Below are 21335 nucleotides of genomic sequence, written 5' to 3'. Positions count from 1 at the left end.
TTCAGATTTTTTCATGGATCATGACCTTTCAACTATAGGAGTGAGCAAAGGGAGGGAATTTCTATATGGTACCACTGGGAGGGTATCTTTCACCCCCAGTGTGAGTCTTAGTCCGAGAACATTTCTTGGCAGGTTCTGAGAGTCTGTATCAAATTAATCACCTCTTCAGATACTTGAGTGGACAGCCCTTGGGGCAGGAAGGGAGAGGCCTGGGAGGCAGAGCAGAATAAACATCTTAATCCAAATCAAGACTGAGGCCAGCTGTCCAGGCTGTTCTTGTGGCCACGGCTCACAGAGCTGCTGCCTATGGCTGTCTCTAGTTTATCCCTTGAAAGTGCCTCCTTCCCTCTCCTTCCCACGCAAGCAGCCAGTCCAATGTATGAATTTTTGGGTTGGACTCTAATTGCTAGTTATGCTGGGAAGCCCGCCTCCCTCTAATTCAGCCTTGACACAAATAGCTAGAAAGTTCATTTGCAAAGCCACAACTCCCACAGCAAAGCCCCTAGGGGTTCCCTTCTAGAGAGGGGACTTCTATTCCATTCAAGTCAACAGCTACTTACCGAGTGCCTATTTGGTACTTAGCATGTCCTGTGAAGAATGAATCTGAAAAACAAATTTAACAGAATCATAGAGGTTTGAAGTTTCCAGGTAGCTCATCATAGCTCTACCCTCACACAGGCCCACCAGCCTCTACTTGGACCAGTTCAGTGATGAAGACCTGACTGCTTCTTCAAGCATTTTTAGAGAGATTTAGTTGGTAGAAAATTATTTCTGCTTCTCTAGGAGAGGCAGCATAACCCTCATAGCCTCAAAAGCCTCATGTGGTTAAGCCACATGGACCTGGGTTTTCATCTCATCTCAGTCACTTACGATTTTGAGCAAGTTGCTTTATCTATCTATGCCTCAATATCCTTATCTGTTAGAAGGGAATAACAATACCCTTCACAACAATACCCTTTAACACATTTGTGTTAAAATAAACTGTACTTGTGAAATATATTGCCCAGGTCCTGGCACAAGTTAAGTGTTTATTAAGGCAGTTCCACCATGTAATTACCTTTGACCTTTAGCAAATTTGATAATTCAGATTATTTCATAACTGAAATAATACCTATAATTTAGGATTGTCAGGATGCATCCCTGATTAGGAACTTACTAGTTTTAGGACCTTGGGCAAGTTATTTTAAATTTTTAAGCTAAAATTTTTTATATCTGTAAATAGTGGTAGCAGTGCTTACTATCTAAAGAGGTTTTGTGAGAAAAAGAGTATATAAGATCCATATTAACTCTGTACTTGTTAAAAAGTAGGCTTCATTAGCATTCACTTCCATCCATTTGCCCTATGAGATGTCTCCCTTGCATGGTCTGTGGTGTGCTATTTGGATCTACACAGACTAAGTTAAAGCTTTTTCCCAACTGGATCCTTCATTATAATATTTCCCATTTGTTTTCTTTCCTTGGTATAGACTCTCCAGTATCTCCAAAGCATTTCTTGCATAATATTTTGAGCTTTTTACCATCCTGGGAATGTTTCCCAGGTGGCTTTTAGTTTGTCAAGGTTCTTTTCAAAATATAATGTTCAGAACTGAATGTGAAATTCCAGGTAAAGATTGACCAGCCCAGAACACTTTGAGACTGTCATGTTCATTGTGTATGATGCTGAATTTCTTTGAATGGAATCAATGATTAAGTGGTAGATTTGCCATATTATTGATAATATTGAGCTTGTAGTCAACTTAGTTGTAGTTGCTTTTATATTTAACTTCTGTTAAACCATGTCTCTCCAATTCTATGATGTTTAACTAAAAACAAAAAACAAAACAAAAAAAAACATGGAACGCTTCACAGATTTATGTGTCATTTTTGCACGGGGGCCATGCTGAACCTTCTCTCTATCATTCCAATATCAGTATATGTGCTGTTGAAGTGAGCATGCTTAATTTTTTTATTATGAATATAGGAATTTTTTCCTGATCTCTGGTAAAGTTGATTTCATTATTTTGATTCATTCTTCTTACCTATTTCTTTTAAAATCAATTTGGATTTTGATATCCAACATTTCACTTACTTGTTGCATTCTCTGTCTACATATTTAATCAGAATGTTCTTTATTTAATTTAATGAAATTATTGAAGAAGATAAGCCAGTCAAAGCTCTGTAGGGCTAAAGAGAATGCACTGCACCACATCCAGGTGGATTTTGGTCAACATTATAGAGGTCTGGTCAGTTAAATGGCTATAAACCTTCCATATTATAATACCATCCAGCTCTTAATTCTTTACTATTTCACATACTCCATGCTTGTAAAATGATGAAGTGATCTCCTTCCCCTATGGTACAGGGGAAAGCATATGGTTGATTTAAATCTTTGTTCTTTCTGTTGGGTATCATGTGGAAAATTGCTTAAATTTACCCTTGATTTTCTCATATGCAAAAAAGACAACAATATTACATTCCTCATTGTTTACTGGAAAAATTAAGAATAGTGATAATTAGAATCAATTCTCTAAAAAATGCAGATATTGCTTATTTCAGTAACTGGACTGGAACATAGATTATCTCTCCTTGTTGTATATGTTTTAAACATACAGAAGAAGAAAAGAGGCTCAGAGAAGTAAAGTAGCACCAAGATTCAAACTCATATCTGTTTTGCTTAAAAATACTTTATCATTCCACAATGCTATGGGACCCAACTGAGAATTAACTGTATAAAGCATTTTGTATTATAAAATGCCAGATTGATATGAAATTTTTTATTATTCTATTTATTGGAGTTCAATTTGCCAACATATAGCATATCACCCAGTGCTCATCCCATCAAGTGCCCCCCCAGTGCCTGTCACCCAGTCCCCACAACCCCCGCCCCACTTCCCCTTCCACTACCCCCTGGTTCGTTTCCCAGAGTTAGGAGTCTCTCATGTTTGTCACCCTCACTGATATTTCCCACTCATTTTCTCTCCTTTCCCCTTTATTCCCTTTCACTGTTTTTTATATTCCCCAAATGAATGAGACCATATAATGTTTGTCCTTCTCCAATTGACTTACTTTACTCAGCATAATACCCTCCTGTTCCATCCACGTCGAAGCAAATGGTGGGTATTTGTCATTTCTAATGGCTGAGTAATATTCCACAGCTTCTTTATCCACTCATCTGTCGATGGACACCGAGGCTCCTTCAAGTTTGGCTATTGTGGACATTGCTGCTAGAAACATCGGGATGCAGGTGTCCCGGCATTTCACTGCATCTGTATCTTTGGGGTAAATCCCCAGCAGTGCAATTGCTGGGTCGTAGAGCAGATATATTTTTAACTCTTTGAGGAGCCCCCACATAGTTTTCCAGATTGGCTGCACCAGTTCACATTCCCACCAACACTGCAAGAGGGTTCCCCTTTCTCCATATCCTCTCCAACATGTGTTGTTTCCTGTCTTGTTAATTTTCTCCATTCTCACTAGTGTGAGGTGGTATCTCATTGTGGTTTTGATTTGTATTTCCCTGATGGCAAGGGATGTGGAGCATTTTCTCATGTGCTTGTTGGCCATGTCTATGTCTTCCTCTGTGAGATTTCTGTTCATGTATTTTGCTCATTTCATGATTGGATTGTTTGTTTCTTTGGTGTTGAGTCTAGTAAGTTCTTTATAGATCTTGGATACTAGCCCTTTATCTGATAGGTCATTTGCAAATATCTTCTCCCATTCTGTAGCTTGTCTTTTAGTTTTGTTGACTGTTTCTTTTGCGGTGCAGAAGCCTTTTATCTTGACTAAGTCCCAATAATTCATTTTTGCTTTTGTTTCCCTTGCCTTCATGGATGTATCTTGGAAGAAGTTGCTGTGGCCAAGTTCAAAAAGGGTGTTGCCTGTGTTCTCCTCTAGGATTTTGATGGATTCTTGTCTCACATTTAGATCTTTCATCCATTTTGAGTTTATCTTTGTGTATGGTGTAAGAGGATGGTCTAGTTTCATTCTTCTACACGTGGCTGTCCAATTTTCCCAGCACCATTAATTGAAGAGACTGTCCTTTTTCCAGTGGATAGTCTTTCCTGCTTTGTCGAATATTAGTTGACCATGGAGTTGAGGGCCCATTTCTGGAGTCTGTATTCTGTTCCATTGATCTATGTGTCTGTTTTTGAGCCAGTGCCACACTGTCTTGATGGTCACAGCTTTGTAGTACAACCTGAAATCTGGCATTGTGATGCCCCAGCTCTGGTTTTCTTTTTTAATATTCCCCTGGCTTTTCAGGGTCTTTTCTGATTCCACAGAAATCTTAAGATGGTTTGTTCCAACTCTCTGAAGAAAGTCCATGGTATTTTGATAGGGATTGCATTGAATGTGTAAGTTGCCCTGGGTAGCATTGACATTTTCACAATATTAATTCTTCCAATCCATGAGCATGGAAATTTTTCCATCTCTTGGTGTCTTCCTCAATGTCTTTCAGAAGTGTTCTGTAGTTTTTAGGGTATAGATCCTTTACCTCTTTGGATAGGTTTATTCCCAGGTATCTTATTGTTTTGGGTGCAATTGTAAATGGGATTGACTCCTTAATTTCTCTTTCTTCAGTCTCATTGTTAGTGTATAGAAATGCCACTGATTTCTGCGCATTGATTTTGTATCCTGCCACGCTGCTGAATGCTGTATGAGTTCTAGCAATCTTGGGGTGGAGTCTTTGGGTTTTCTACGTACAGTATCATGTCATCTGCAAAGAGGGAGAGTTTGACTTCTTCTTTGCCAATGTGAAAGCCTTTTATTTCTTTTTGTTGCCTGATTGCTGAGGCGAGGACTTCTAGTACTATGTTGAATAGCAGTGGTGAGAGTGGACATCCCTGTCTTATTCCTGATCTTAGGGGAAAGGCTCCTAGTGTTTCCCTATTGAGAATGATATTTGCTGTGGGATTTTCATAGATGGCTTTTAAGATGCTGAGGAATATTCCCTCTATCCCTACACTCTGAAGAGTTTTGATCAGGAATGGATGCTGTATTTTGTCAAATGCTTTCTCTGCGTCTATTGAGATGATCATATGGTTCTTGTTTTTCCTCTTGATATGATCTATCACGTTGATTGCTTTATGAGTGGTGAATCAGCCTTGCATCCCGGGGATAAATCCCACTTGGTCATGGTGAATAGTCTTCTTAATGTACTGTTGGATCCTATTGGCTAGTATCTTGTTTAGAATATTTGCATCTGTGTTCATCAGGGATATTGGTCTATAATTCTCCTTTTTGGTGGGGTCTTCGCCTAGTTTTGGAAATAAAGTGATGCTGGCCTCATAGAACGAGTTTGGAAGTATTCCATCCCTTTCTATCTTTTGGAACAGCTTTAGTAGAATAGGTATTGTTTCTTCTTTAAACGTTTGATAGAATTCCCCTGGGAAGCCATCTGGCCCTAGACTTTTGTGCCTTGGGAGGTTTTTGATGACTGCTTCAATTTCCTCCCTGGTTATTGGCCTGTTCAGGTTTTCTATTTCTTCCTGCTCCAGTTTGGTAGTTTGTGGTTTTCCAGAAACGCATCCATTTCTTCTAGATTGCCTAATTTATTGGTGTATAGCTGCTTATCATATGTTTTTAAAATCGTTTGTATTTCCTTGGTATTGGTGGTGATCTCTCCTTTTTCATTTTGTGATTTTAGTAATTAGAGTCTTTTCTCTTTTGTTTTTAATAAGGCTGGATAATGGCTTATCTAACTTATTAATTCTCTCAAAGAACCAACACCTGGTTTTGTTGATCTGTTCCACAGTTCTTCTGGTCTCTATTTCATTGAGTTCTGCTCGAATCGTTATTATCTCCCTTCTTCTGCTTGGTGTAGGTTTTATTTGCTGTTCTTTCTCCGGTTCCTTTAGGTGCAAGGTTAGCTTTTTTATTTGAGGTTTTTCCAATTTTTTGAGGGATGCTTGTATTGCGATGTATTTCCCCCTCAGGACTGCTTTTGCTGTATCCCAAAGATTTGAATGGTTGTATCTTCATTCTCATTACTTTCCATGAATCTTTTTAGTTCTTCTCTAACTTCCTGGTTGACCCTTTAATCTTTTAGCATGTTGCTCTTTAACCTCCACGTGTTTGGATTTCTTCCAAATTTCTTCTTGAGATTGAGTTCTAATTTCAAAGCTTTATGGTCTGAAAATATACAGGGGACCTTCCCAATCTTTTGGTATTGGGAGGCCTGCCTGATTTGTGACCCAGTATGTGGTCCATTCTGGTAAATTTCCATGTGCACTTGAGAAGAATGTGTATTCAGTTCGTTTGGATGTAAAGTTTTGTAAATATCTGTGAAATCCATCTGGTCCAGTGTATCATTTAAAACTCTTATTTCTTTGGAGATGTTGTGCTAAGAATATCAGTCATTTGCAGAAAGTGCCATGTTTAAGTCTCCCAGTATTAGTGTATTATCTATATACGTCTTAACTTTGGTTATTAATTGATATACTTTACAGCTTCTATATTAGGGGCATAAATATTCATGATTGTTAGGTCTTCTTGTTAGATAGACCCTTTAAGTATGATATAGTGCCCCTTTTCATCTCTTACTACATTCTTTGGGATAAACTTTAATTTATCTGATATGAGTATTGCTACCTCCGCTGTCTTTTGAGGACCATTTGAATGGTACATGGTCTCTTTTATTTTCAGGCTGTAGGTGTCCTTAGATCTAAAATGAGTCTCTTGTAGACAGCGAATAGATGGGTCTTGCTTTTTTCTCTAGTTGAAATCCTGAGTCTTTTGATGGGATCATTAAGCCCATTCACGTTCAGAGGTACTATGGAAAGATATGAATTTAGTGTCATCATAATACCTATTCAGTCCCTGTTTGTGGATTATTTCTTTGGGCATCTTCTTTATTTCTTTCTTTCTTTCTTCCTTCCTTTCTTTCTTTCTTTCTTTCTTTCTTCCTTTCTTTCTTTCTTTAAAAATTTTATTTATTTATGACAGACACACACAGAAAGAAGCAGAGACACAGGCAGAGGGAGAAGCAGGCTCCATGCAGGGAGTCTGACATGGGACTCAATCCCAGGACTCCAGGATCACACCCTGGCCTGAAGGCGGCACTAAACTGCTGGGCCACCAGGGCTTCTTCTTTCTTTTACAGGGTCTCCCTTAATTATTTTTGGAGAGCTGGTTTGGTGGTCACATATTCTTTCGGTTTCTGCCTATCTTGGAAGCTCTTTATCACTCCTTCTATTCTGAATGAGAGCTTTCTGGATTAAGTATTCTTGGCTGCACGTTATTCTCATTTAGGACCCTGAATATGTCCTGCCAGCCCTTTCTGGCCTGCCAGATTTCTGTGGAGAGGTCTGCTGTTAATCTAATATTTCTCTCCATATAAGTTAGGGATCTCTTGTCTCTTACTGCTTTAAGGATTTTCTATTTATCTTTGGGATTTGCCAGTTTCACTATCAAATGTCGAGGTTTATACTGACTTTAGTGGGGGATCTCTCTATCTCCTGGATCTGAATGCCTGTCCCCCCCGCCCCCCAAATTAAGGAAGTTCTCAGCCGTGATTTGTTCAAATACACTTTCTGGGCCTATGTCCCTTTTGGCACCCTCTGGAACCCCAATTAAACCTAGATTTTTCCTTCTGAGGCTGTCATTTTTTTCCCTTAACATTTCCTCATGGTCTTTTAATTGTTTTTCTCTTTTTTCCTCAGCTTCCTTCCTTGCCATCAACTTATCTTGTATGTCACTCACTCTTTCTTCTACCCCATTAACCCTCGTCGTTAGGACATCCAGTTTGGATCGCATCTCATTTAATTGACTTTTAATTTTGGCCTTATTAGATTTAGATTCTGCAATCATGAAATTTCTTGAATCCTTTATGCTTTTTCCTAGAGCCACCAGTAGCTTTATAATTGTGCTTCTGAATTGGCTTTCTGACTTTGAATTGTAATCCAAATTCTGTAACTCTGTGGCAGAGAGTACTGTTTCTGATTATTCTGTTGTGAGTTCTTCTTTCTAGTCATTTTGCTCATGCAGAGTGGCTAAAAAGGAGTTGTATTGGAAAAAGAAAGAAAAAACAAAAATCAAAAACAAAAACTAGGAGAGGTTTCCTCTGGTTATATATACTGTATATCCCTTGACTTCCCCTGGAGCTTTCCCAAGCTGCTTGGCCAGAACTTGCTCTTCCCCTGTCCTTCCAGTTGTCTTCTGGGGGAGGGGCCTGCTGTGCTGACTCTCAGGTGTGGGCACCTGGGGGCGCTGCCCCGCCCCCTGCCAGATGCATGGCTCAATGGGAGTGTTTATCATGTGATGCCACTGTTCCCTGCAGCCTGCTCTGTCCCAGGCACAGGGTGACACCAGGAGGAACAGCAACAGTGATGGCGGTCAGCCTCCCCAGCCCTGTAGTCATCTCCCAAAGTAACTATGGTAGCTCCCAGTCCGCGCTGGCCCGGATGCTCCTGGAGGTGGGGGCCACTGATCTGCACAGCTCGGGGGAGCCCAGTGGCAGGAGCATCCTCACTGTCCTGTGCCCTCCCCACCTCTTCTTGTCCTGGGGGGAGCGCAGGATCCTGAATTGTGTACCCCGGCGCCCTGGGATCTGGGACTTGTGTGGCTGGAATCGTGCTCCCCGACCGGGCTCCCAAAGGCAGTGGGGCGCAGCCCCCTCCCCCTGAAGCCCCCACCTGAGCTTCTCCCGAGGCCCCGCCAGGTGGGGGCTCCAGCCCTTTACCGAGCTTGGCCCACAGTCTGTGGTGCACTCTCCCCCAGGCGCATCTCCTCTGTTAGTGACCCAGGGGAACCTGGAGGCTCCACTTCTCCTCCTGTGGTTCTGCCCGGCTTCCATGTTGAGTGCCTTTCCCTCCGGGAAGAATCTGGTGCGGGTTTTTTACGTTCCTGCTTTTCCCAGACTGGGTTTTCCAGTCCCAGAGGCTCTAGCTACCCGGTTAGCTGGCTCCTCGTGGGGCCCCTCCCCCATTTGATTCTTTTTTATTTTTATTTTTTCCGCCTTCCTACTTTGTTAGAAGTGCTAACAAAGTGCTAATTTGAAAGTTATCTAAGTAAGTTGGTGTGGACAGGTAACTTGGGGACCCTACTCCTCTGCCATCTTGCCCCACCCCCCCTTAAAATCAGTATTTATGGACTCTATTTTACATATGAAGAAATCAAGTCTTGAGCAATGGTGGACTAGGTGGTTCAAGCTGAAGACAATTTTTAAAATTCTGGAAAAAATATGCAAAATATCTTCTTCTAAAAGAATTCCAGAGCAAGCATGTTACTAATAAACAGAAAAACAGTCTCACAAATATAAAAGCCAAACTTGATATTTTCAGCAAAGAACTAGTAGTCATTAAATCTAGTTTCCAAGATTTAGCAAATAACTAGAGATTTTAGAATTAATAAAGAAACTCATTGGTTGGATTCAATAGTTTATTAAATAGATCTGAAGAAAGAATACATAAACTAGAAGAGAGATCAAAAGAGAGTATTCAGGAGTATCATAGGGAGAAAAATGTATATGAAACAACAGAGCAGGTAGGATCCCAGAGGATACAATTGGGAGGTCTAACATATCTGTAACCAGAGAATTAACAGGAGAAAAGAAAATATGGAAGAAGGGATGATGACTGAAAATGGCTCAAAATAGATGAAAATATTGACCTACTGATTTGAGATAACCTAATAAATCCCAAGTGTTATATAAAAATAAACCTATACCTAGAAACATAATATTGAAAAATTTTTAAAGGATATATTTTTAAAGCTAAAGGAAAATGCAGATACCCTTCAAAGTAACAGTAAGAATGACAGCTGACTTTCCACCTTGATAGTGAAAGCCAGCAGACAGTGGAATGACAGGGTTTTTTTTTGATTTAAGAAAACAATTGTCAGCAAAAAAATATTCTTCAATAATAAAGGTGACAGAAGAATTCTGGGAACACAGCTGTTTGTTTTTTAGTAGTCTCTGTGAATCACCCTATAAAAAATACTCAGGCGACCAACACTGAAAAACTAAGAGACCAAGAATAATATCTATAACAAAAATAGAGATTAAGATATGTCTACCCATCCAAACAAAGTGATTTGGATGAATCATTGGACAGCAGCTACTGGACATGTATGGTGTGAGCATGTTTGTGAGAAGCAGAGAGAAGCAACAGGGTATTTATTGTCCTGAAATAAGAACCACAAAGTGCTTGACAGTTATTCTCTGAAAAGTGTAAGAGTCCAAACTGAGATTGAGATGCCAAAACTGGGAGGAATTTTTTACATTGCAATTTACAATGGAGGGGAATGGGATCCATAAGAAGGTGTGAATGGCTGAAGCAGCCAGGGCCCTATGAATTTTCAAAACTAAACCACTCAAGTTTTCATCCAGGATGAAACCCTCTATTGTAGGAAAAAGGTTGGGAAAGAGTTAAAGTTGAGTAGGACAGAGGCAAAAGTGACAATGAAAAGAGAAGAGCTAGATAAAAGTGAAGAAGGGGAAAAATGCCAGGAGATCTCCTAAAATATGAGGTCATATTTTTTAACACTTTACAATAGAAGGAGAAACTCTTGAGTAACAAAACTAGGGAAACTATTCACTCTAGTTCCTGAAAGTACAAGAGCACTAATTTGATGTGCAAAGAAAAGAAACCAAAAAGAACCTTGTTCATTATCCATTGGAAGATATGATGAGAAAAAAGAAAATGAGGAGCAGAATAACATCCCTACAGACAATGAAACTAGACTGGAAACAAAAAAATAAAGATTCTAACCCAGTTAAAGACTGCAAAATAATATATCAAGACAAGTTAAAACAAATTAAGATAATTGACAAAGATAAAAAAAATAGCATATATCAAAAATTGAAAAACTCAGAAATAAAGTGAGAATTCAAGAAAGAGAAAAAAAGGAAAACAAATTTATCTCAGAAATGAAGATTAAACTAGAAGAAACATAAGAATAAAAATAATGACTTAAGAGAAATAGAAAGTGAAAGAAAAAACTGAAGTTAAGACTAAAATTAGCTGAAAAAAATAAAAAATAAAGAAAATAAGCAAAGATATCTGAATACATAGCTGATTTCACTAAAGAAAATAAAATCAAAGCAATCGGGAAAAATATTGAAATATAATTCAAGACAACTTTGTGGAATTTGGAAAAAAAATAAGACATGAAAGCACATATTGAAAGGACTCACATCTTGGCTCCAAAAATCAACTCGGAACAACTAACACCAAATATATTATAGAAAAAGCAATGAAACTTTATATAAATGGAAAAAAATCATTTGGATATCCACACAAAATTACCAGGTTTAAAGAAATTACCATGTTTAAAGAAAAAAAATCATACAGCCATCTAATTTTATAATAGCTATACTTATGCCAAAAGACAATGATATTTAAAATTCCCATGGAGGGAAATGTGAGCCGATCATTTAGTCATTCACACTCTCTTTCAAGAATAAAGGCCTAAATAAACCTTCAGAATATTATTTTCATTAGAATTTTTGGAAGAAAGTATTAGATGAAAGTCTTCAGACAACTGAAAGTGAGTTGTCTAACATAATGTAAGAGTCATTGACATAATATAGTTACATTTGGTAACTACTTTCATCAGATAGAACAGGCAACCAGATATTATGTGTCTCCTGAGGAAAAGATTCAATACCATATCTGAATAGTCTTGCCAAATAACTGAATCTGTCTGCAATAAATCCATTAGCTACCAATTTGTGAGAAATAGAGGAGAGAGGGACTTGTTAAGTGACACTCCAGGGATGCTATCAGAAAAACTAAGTTTATGGAGAAATTCTACAGGATAAATCAGGATGGTTTCAAAAGTTAAAATGTAGTAAAGAGAAGACATAGAGAGAAACAATAGATTAAAATAATTAAAAATCTTATCAAGGAGTTACCATGTATATAAACTTTATTAGGATTCCAATTCAAAGAAACAAACAGAAAAAAAATTAAATATGGTCATTTTCAGACCACAAAAAAACAGAATTTGCTGCCAGTGGATCTGTAATAAAAGGAATACTAAAGGAGTCTCTTAAGACAAAAGGAAAGAAGTGCAGGAAGAAACATGGAACAATTAAGATGGTAAATATGAGAAATAATGTAAATGAAATGACTAAGCAAAATAAAATTAACATGTTTGATACATACAAAAATCAATTGCATTTCTAAATTCAAGTGGCAGTTTGAAAACAAGCTTCATAAAGAGATATCATTCACAATAGATTAAAGAAATCAAATTCCTAGGAATGAATCTAACTAAATATGTGAAAAACTTCCTAATAGAATATTATAACATTTAATGATAGAAATCTTAAAAGTCCTAAACAGAGATATATCTTAATTATAAATTAGAAGACTCATTATTGCAAAAGTGTTTAATTCCCTCCAGATTGATTCTGCCTTCAAAAAATCCTAAAATCTTTCCTGTGGAATTTCCAATATAATTTTAAAATGTAAATAGAAATGCAAACATGCAAGAATAGCAAAGACAATTTAAATAGGGAAAACAAGGTGGGAAGACTTGCTATATTGGATATCAAGATTTATTATAATGTTATAATAATTAAGGTAATATTTTATAAATATCAGTTTAGACAAATAAATAATAATGCATAACAGAAGCAGATCTAACACAATAAAGTGATATTTGATTTATCTTAAAAATGTCACAGTGGAGAAAGGATGGTCTTTTCAGTAAATAGTACTGGGATAATTAGGTATGCCTATGGGAAAATATAAATTTGACTCCAATCTTAACACCATCAATCAAAAAAAAATCAATTCTAGGTGTATTATAGACCTAAATATGAAAAGCAAACAATAATATTTTAGATTATAATAGAGAGGATTATCTTTAGTTTGAGATAAAAGTTTTAGATATTACATAAAAAGCATTAAGCTGATAAATTTGACCACATTCAAGTTAAGAACTTCATTTTTTTTCAAGATGTATTAATAAACAAATAAAAAAGCATACCACAGAGGGTGAAAAGATATTAGCAAAACATATAACCTAAAAGGAGCTCATATTCAGAAGATGTAAAGAATTTTCATAAATTGATAAAGATAATATAGACAATCCAGCAGAAATATAGGCAAAGACCTGAAGGTTTAGACCTGAAGGTCTAAACAAAAGTTTTAAAAAAAGGAAAATGGAGCAGAGACACTAAAGGTCCTTCAAAAGGGAGAAAATCCGGGGCATCTGGATCATTCAGTCAGTTGAAATCAAATTCTTGTTTGTGGGAATGAGCCCCACATCAGGTTCCACACTAGGCATGGAGCCTACTTAAGATTATCCCTCTCCATCTTCCTCTACCTTTCCCCTACTCCCTTGTGCACATGTTCTCTTGCTCTCTCACTCTCTCTCTCTCTCAAAAAAGAGAGAAAATCCAAATAATCCATAAACATTAAGAAAGGTACACAAGGATCAAGAAAAGGCAAGATAAAATCAAATGAAATATTATCACACATCTAGTCAAATAGCTGAAAGCTAAAACAATGGACAATACAATGTGTTGGTGAGGATGGAAAATGATGGGAATTCTCATATACCATTGATAGATTTATAAATTGGTACACTTTGGAAACACTTTTGAATTATCTATTAAATTTGAAGATAATCCATGCCTTGTGACCCAGCAATTACAGGATTCATGCACATGTGCCACAGAAGACAAAGGCAAGAAAGTTCACAGCAGCATTAGCTGTCATGACCCCAAACTGGGACTAACCTAACTGGCCATATAAAATATGGTATATTCATGCAATGGAACACTACACAGTGACAAACATGAGTGAATTACAGCTACACACAATAAAGTGGCTGAACCACTCAAACATAACACTGAAGAAAATAAGCCATGCACAAAGAACACATACTATAGATTTCCATTTAAACAACATTCAAACCAGGGAAAAATCCCTACAGTATTTAGGGGTATTTACATGGTGGACTTGAAGAAATGCAAAGAAGTTATCACTATATGATTCAAGTTATAGTTACATTTAGGTGAAGGGGATGAAATGTGATAAGAAAAGGGCACAGAGAGGGCCTCCAAGGTCCTGATAAAGTTCTGTATTGTGCCATGATTTATGTGATCTAGGTGTACACATTTCATAAGAATTCATTAAATTGTATTTTATGTTTATACATTTTTCTGTCTGTTTTAAAAGAGGTTTTAAATGAAGATAGAAAACCAAGCCTCAGAGATTTTAACTGAGTTTTCCAAGGTGGGATACCCATCAACTTAAGACAGCCCTGGTCTCTCTGATTCCCAAACTTGTGGTTGTGCTTTCAGGCACTATTACACGTTAGTTACCATCTAATGGAGTACATTATTTATATCTGCAATATAAGAAATAAATAAACAGTGATATAAAAGAGGTAAAAAGAGAATCAAACCAAGGAAGAGATCATGTTAGCTACTGGAGCAAGCTTTAAAGAAGTGATATAACCTATAATAAACCCAAAAGACCATGGCTTTTGAGATTCTAAAATCCTTCAGGTCTAGGGATGGGCCCAGTGGTTGAGTGTCTGCCTTCAACTTGGGGCATGATTCTGGGGTTCTGGGATATAGTCCCACATTGGGCTCCCTCCAGGAAGCCTGCTTCTCCCTCTGCGTGTATCTCTGCCTCTCTGTGTGTGAATCTCATGAATAAATAAATAAAATCTTTAAATAAAGTAAAATCTTCCAGGTCTAGATAGATGTAGTCCTCCTGACCTAGAAGGACAGATATGGTGCCAATGCTGTATCTGGTAACCAGGACACACAGAGAGGCAAATGGTGTGCCTCTGCACATGTGCCCCATTCCTATCTGGAATGGAGAGGCCTCCATTCTGGAACAAGAGGCCTGAGGAAGATTCATCTCAGATCTGAGTGCCCAACTTCTTCAAAGACAGGAAATCATAGCGGCTAGGAGTAAACTTGGAGGGATGCACACTCAAACAATTATTCTCATTAAACCACAGCTTAATGAGTTTAATAAATGAGTCTGTAAGGATTAAATTTCTCCTGCAATGTATGGGAGCAAGAAAGAAAATACATGCAAATAACCATGCCTAGAGAACTGATCAAACCCTGTGGGACTAGAGGGAGGAGACTGGAAGCTTGATTCCATCTAAAAATGTCCTTATCCCAGCTCCCATTCCACAGCCTACTCAGCTTGATACCCCACCCTAAACCTCATGTTTTTTCACAGGAGCCCAAGCTTTGCATCTTCCATCTGGCACACAGAGAAGTGACTCATAGCAATAAATACCAAGAAGAAAGGAGCTTTCATGAATAAAAGAGGAGGAGTGGGACTGGCATGAAGCTCTAAACTCACCTTCCTACAAAGTAAATAAATAAAGCAATGCCAACCACTGAAAAGTGTCTCATGCCTCAATGTCTGCATGGCATCTGACAGCACGACAAGGCAGAGTCATTCACTAGTTCCTGTCTTTCTGGGCAGGCAGAGACTTGGTGTAACTTTCAGAAACTTTCTCAATGTGCCCCAAACCTGGCAAGTTGGCCTAACTCCTGTGATAAGGAACACTATTTGGAAGTTGCACAATGCAGCTGAGGTGGAGGGTTTCATCTTGATTTTCCTCTAGTCATCAGATCTCTGTGCACTTCTGGGTCTGCTTATATCTTGAGTAGCTCTGCAGTTCCTTTAAATTTATAGAGCCTTTAAGAAGAGACAGTTCTAGAAGATTTTCTGACAGGTCATGCAGACATGACCTAGACCCAGTGCCCACTCTCAGGAAGCAGTCTAGCAGGAGAGATGCCCACACTGATACATGAATGCCACTTAAAGGAATCAGTATTACAACAGAGGAAGATTAAAAGGTACTAGGGGGATGGATAAATTCTACCTGGGAGAACAGGGGAGGTATCCTAGAAGAGATGTTTTCTGAAGTAGATTTTGAGGGATGATTTTGTATCAACAGAGAACATAGGAAGGGTCAACCAGACAGACACATAGAATATGTGAAGACAAGGAATACTAATATTAATCCTAATTCTAATCCCAATTCCAATTGGTATTTCTAATCCTAATATTCCATTTATTGAGCATTTACTCTGAATGAGATGTTACACCGAGTTTCTACCTTAATTGTTTCATTTAAATCCTACAAATACTTTACAAAATAGAAATTATTATTACCACCCTCATTTATAGATAAGAGTTTATGACTGGAGAATTTATACTGCTGGTACTTGAGGGAACCTAGATAGTGAAACCCATGTTTGGCCACTAAGTTAACCCTTCCTTTGGGATGTAAGCATCCCAGCCAAGTATGTGTTAAAATTCATAAGAAAAATAATCCAAAATTGTAGAGTCTTTCTGTTTCTGTGTGAATGGCTCTTTAAATGGGCATCTGTATTTGTGAAGAAATTCTTCCTTACAGGGAAGAACCAAAGACAGACATTATAAAATCATACTGGTCATGGATAGAGCAAACAGAGATAAGTTTATGCAATCCTAGAAAACTAGACCTCGCAGGGTCAGATCAGTGGCAGCTGAAATGCTACTTAACAAAGCAGGTAGGAATCTTCTTTAGCTTTTGCATATAACTACAAATAACTCAAAAAATTATTTGGGGAAACTCCTAGATAAAAAGCAATATGTTTGGGATATAAAGCTGGCATTAAGAAGAACCATTTCTACCTGGGCCCTGGGTAGCCTGATCCCTACCTACCTGTCATAGGGCCATGAAAAAGTACGACTGAGAAAGGCAGGCTTCAGAGAATTCCAGAGGATAAGGCTGTGTCTTCAATGTAGGATACTTACGCACAATCACTTGTTAACTCTTAATAGCTATAACAATAGCAGTAATAATACCAGCCATCACTTATTGGGAGCCAACAACATACTGAGCATGGCCTGCCTTGTTCACTGACACTCTCACCAATCCTACGGGGTTGTTTACAAGGTCCCACAGTCCATATAAGTGGGGAAAAGGGGGCTTGAGCTTTGGGCTCCTGGACTCTGAATCCTACTCTTTTCACCTCAGTGTTACAACAAAGTGTGAGAACATAAAGTGTGTCCTGGAGATTATCACCAGCCTTGGTCAGCAGGGATTCCAGGAAGTGGAGTTGGGAGCAAACAGAGACCTTACACAGATGCTAATCACATATGTCACTTTGTGGGTGTCAGCACAGGGAGTGTTTACTCTGCAGTCCATGGGGGAATTTGAATGGAATTCCTCATAGGATCCCCAACCCGTCGCCAAAGCATCTTGGAACAATAAGAAACTCTCCAGAGTGCTCTGCATGTCCAAGATATTACAAAGATGTAGGCTAATTTAATCACACAAAGGTCACTCTCAACTGCAGCAGGGAGATGCTCACAAGTTTGTCATTAGGCAGGAAGCAGCCAGATTTGTTCATGAAACTCTGTTCTTTGTAACAAAGGTTGGCAAAAAGAGAGGATCCACCTCTGGATTCCTAATACAGAGATATTGACTTAACCCCAGGGGATGTTTTGAAGGAAGGAGAGCTCGGTTCCTCTGGCCCAGTCCCTGGATCCATTTCCAGAAGGGAAATATGTGAAGACAAAGCCAAATGGTTCTCAGAGGAGACTCTGACTCCCCTGGACCTTGCATTAGGATGAATGGAAAGATCTCTGCAGGGTAATTTCCTGCTGCCCCCAAAGATTGTGGAAACAAGTTGTGACCTTTGAAGTCCCTTGAAGAATCTCTTGAACTTCTATGGTCCTGATTAAGTTCCCGTTCTCTGCATACCCATAAGTTACCCATGGTAGAGTTACCCATGCTTATCTCTATCATAGCATATTTGTATCAATCAGCAGCTCAAGCCATTAGCCAAAATACTTGTACCATGGAATGTAAAATAAACTCACCTGAGTAGAGCTTCTCTTCCATACATAAGTTTGGGCACATAAGTTTAATTTCAAGTGGAAAGGGGGAAGTCCATTCTCTAAAGTTGAAATCTTGATTCCTTTCTGCTCTCTATATCTATTTCCCCAAGAGGTTCCAAAGTCAAGTGTTGGGGGGACTGGAAACTGGCTTCTCTAGAAGAACATACCCACACTCAAGGAGATAGTATGTCTATGACTTAGTGATCCAAGGGTAATGGTTGAGAGAAATGTGAGAAAGTCTGAAGCTACTACATGTAAGAAAAGTGAAATTTCAAGATAGATCTGTTTCAAAAAGTAGTGATATAATATACAAAAATCAAGCCTCTTTTTAAAGGTATTTATTTATTTATTTATTTATTTATTTATTTATTTATTTGACAGAGAGCACAAGAGAACACAAGCAGAGGGAGTGGTAGAGGGAGGAAGAGAAGCAGGCTCCCTGCACGTGTGAGGCTCTATGTAGAGCTTGATCCCAGGGCCCTGAGACCATGACCCAAGCCTAAGGCAGATGTCTAACCGACTGAGCCACCCAATCTTCTAACACTGACATGCAAACAAGGGGTATTCTATCAGTTAGAACCCCAGGGATACACTCATTAAGAAGATTTAGTCACAGAGAAACCACTGGAAAGCTGTGGGTGAAATGTAGAAGAGTACTATCAAGCAACCATGTTCATATTCCATTCCCTCCTTCCCACAATCTGTAACACATCTGATAGATGATGCTAGAAAATGTAGCTTTGTCTACTTCTTAAAAGATACAGCTGCAGACTCGTAATTTATTAATTCCACAATCTGTGTGGCCATGGATGCCCAGCCTGTCTGAAAAGAGTAAGGTCCTCTCTGAGTAGCATGAGGAGGCAGAAGGAGAAGGAGGACTATATCTGGGTCCTGATGCAGCTAATTCACCCACTAGTTAGCCCAGGGAATGTTCTTTATTCAGTCAAGTTTGCAGCACTTACTTGGGAAGGACAGAGTATGTATGTGGTGATAGGGAGAAGGATGCAGCTTCTTCCCTTCCAAACTTAGGTAGAATTGTGCAGGGAAAGGAGAGAAAGTTCCCTTTCCCATACAGAGGCCTTTTTAAAACTTAGGCTGCCTCAAACAAGCCTATGTCATTTGTAAATGACCTAATCTTGAAAAGTTCATTCACTGAAGATAAAACTGAGGCTGAGTTGTATATGTGAGGAAGGATGTTTCTGTACATAAGTGTACCTCCTCTGTCAATGAGCATAGCTTAAGACACAGAGCCCTGATGGAAAGAGCCAAGACCTCATTTCCTGTATTCACAGGACCACATAATAGGGACCATGAACAAGACAGAAAAAGGAATTCTGAGCCCTATCATTACAATGGAATACAGTTCAGAGATACTCCCCTGCCCCCTTAGGAGAAAATTTGTATACCCATCCCAGACATGGGTCACTTCATCTGAACCTAAAAGATCTCCGGGTAAACGACATCACAGTTTCACTTGAAAACTCCTCAAGGTCCTGATAGGAAGTTCTTCTGGTTGTCTTATCTCTCTCTCTCACCCCTGTTGCAGTGGAAATTCATTTTCTTTCTATAAGCCATAACAGACTTTATTAAGTCATCCTTAGCTTTGATTTCTGCCACTAGGTAAGCACAATCCAATGGGATTTCCTGATATCTTGCCTGTCAATAATTAATCAACCTCTCTTGAGAGCTCTAAAGATCTCTGATAAGGTTAAGTGATGATGTCTAGAGTCAATTTTGTCTAATCATCAGGTCTAATGCTTGCCTAACCTCCTTCACATGATGTAAAGCTGTTCCTGCTGAATTGAAGTATGTACATCTGAACTAATTTTCATGTTAAAAAAATCTAGAAATCCTTTTATGTGATTAGTTTAGCATCTTACCTGACCTACTTATTTGCTGGACCATTCAAGACTATCACTATGCTAGGCCTTCCAATTTCATGACTAATTGGGACAAATGTTCAGACAACTTAAATGGAGCCTTGTGGCATTTTGGTTTTTGCAGACATACTGAATCACAGCCACACATTCCGGCATTAGCATCACAACTTGAAAATGACACAGTACATTCGATATAGAAGAAGAGCCTCTGAAAAGCCAGGAATAGGCAGAATTTTTGTAAACCAGAATTAACTTTCCATATGTATTATCAACTACACTTTAACAATCCTCAATTTCTGATTCAGTATGTCGGTCTTGGGTTTATCTCTAAATTCCCACCCCATCCCATCCCTAGACAAATAGTTAAACTTATGGACAAAAACAACAATAAAAATCCAAATTTTAAGTAACTAGTGATGGTCTCTATTTAAGAGATTACTTTAATAGAGGAACTCTTTAGTCATAAGGGATGAAAATATAAATCTATTACAGTGATTCCCATACTTTTGGATTTTACTAGGTCACAAAATGGCCCAAAGTTAAAAATAGAATTACCATATGATCCAGTAGCTCTACTACTAGGTATTTACCCAAAGAAAACAAGAACACTAATTCAAAAAAATATATTCATCCCTGTGTTTATTGAAGCATTATTTACAATAGCCAAGATATGGAAGCAACTCAAGTGTCTATTGATAGATGGATGGACAAAGAAGATGTGGATGGATAAATAAGATACACAATGGAATATTATTCAGCCATAAAAAGAGTGAGATCTTGCTATTTGCAATAACATGGATAGGTTTAAAGGGTATAATTTGTAAAATAAGTCAGAGAAAGACAGATATATGATTTCGTCCATATGTGGGATTTAAGAAACAAAACAAAGAAAAAAGAGATAAATTAAAAAACAGACTCTTAAATTTAGAAAACTGGTAGTTTCCAGAGAAGAGGTGAGGGGCAATGGGTGTAATAGGTGAAGGATATTAAGAATTCTCTTATCATGATGAGTACTGAGTAGTGTATAGAATTGTTGATATTGTACACCTGAAAATAATATATCATTATATGCAAATTATATTGGAATTTAAAAAGTAAATAAATATAAATTTAAAACAAAATGACCTAAAGTATTTTTAGAATTGACAGGATTGTTAAAACTTTAGTTTGCCAAGTTAGGACATTATAAAAAAATTAAAAAGCACAATTTAGAATGACCATTACCTTATTACAGGAGTGACATCTGAACACCAAAATGCACAGAAAGCCATAATCTCACAAAGAATCAAGAAGTAATAGCTGGCAGTAGTATAGTGATTTTTGAATATATCTTTTTACCTCAAATTTTATATATGTACTCATTCTTTATGTTATTTTTTATTCAAATATGATTAATATACGGTGTTTTATGATATTTGGGTGTACAATATAATGATTCCTTAAAAACCTTTTAAATGTTGAAGAATTGCAGGATACATTTTAAATTTGTAGTGTCATTTTGTATGTAATTCATTTTGGTACAAAATGCCTATTTCCATGAAACATACCATGGTCAATGTATAAATAAGGTGGAAGAAGAGCCTTTCTGCCTGTCATAATTTTGGAAATACCAGAGAAGTCCTTCTCTTAAGTTCATTGATATAATAAATGATGATCATCA

General features: G+C 37.9%; 1 non-coding gene across 1 annotated transcript; it reads right to left on the bottom strand.

The window, feature by feature from the left end:
• Window positions 1-1826: 1826 nt before the first annotated feature.
• LOC112929065 (U6 spliceosomal RNA) lies at window positions 1827-1934 on the bottom strand. Its single transcript, XR_003236861.1, has one exon. It is a non-coding gene; the product is annotated as a U6 spliceosomal RNA (small nuclear RNA).
• Window positions 1935-21335: the final 19401 nt, after the last annotated feature.

Source organism: Vulpes vulpes, chromosome 4 (genome assembly GCF_048418805.1).
Source record: "Vulpes vulpes isolate BD-2025 chromosome 4, VulVul3, whole genome shotgun sequence".
Classification (NCBI taxonomy): Eukaryota; Metazoa; Chordata; class Mammalia; order Carnivora; family Canidae; genus Vulpes; species Vulpes vulpes.
The sequence above is the reverse complement of the archived record's forward strand: the minus strand, read 5'-3'. Positions and strand labels throughout refer to the sequence as shown.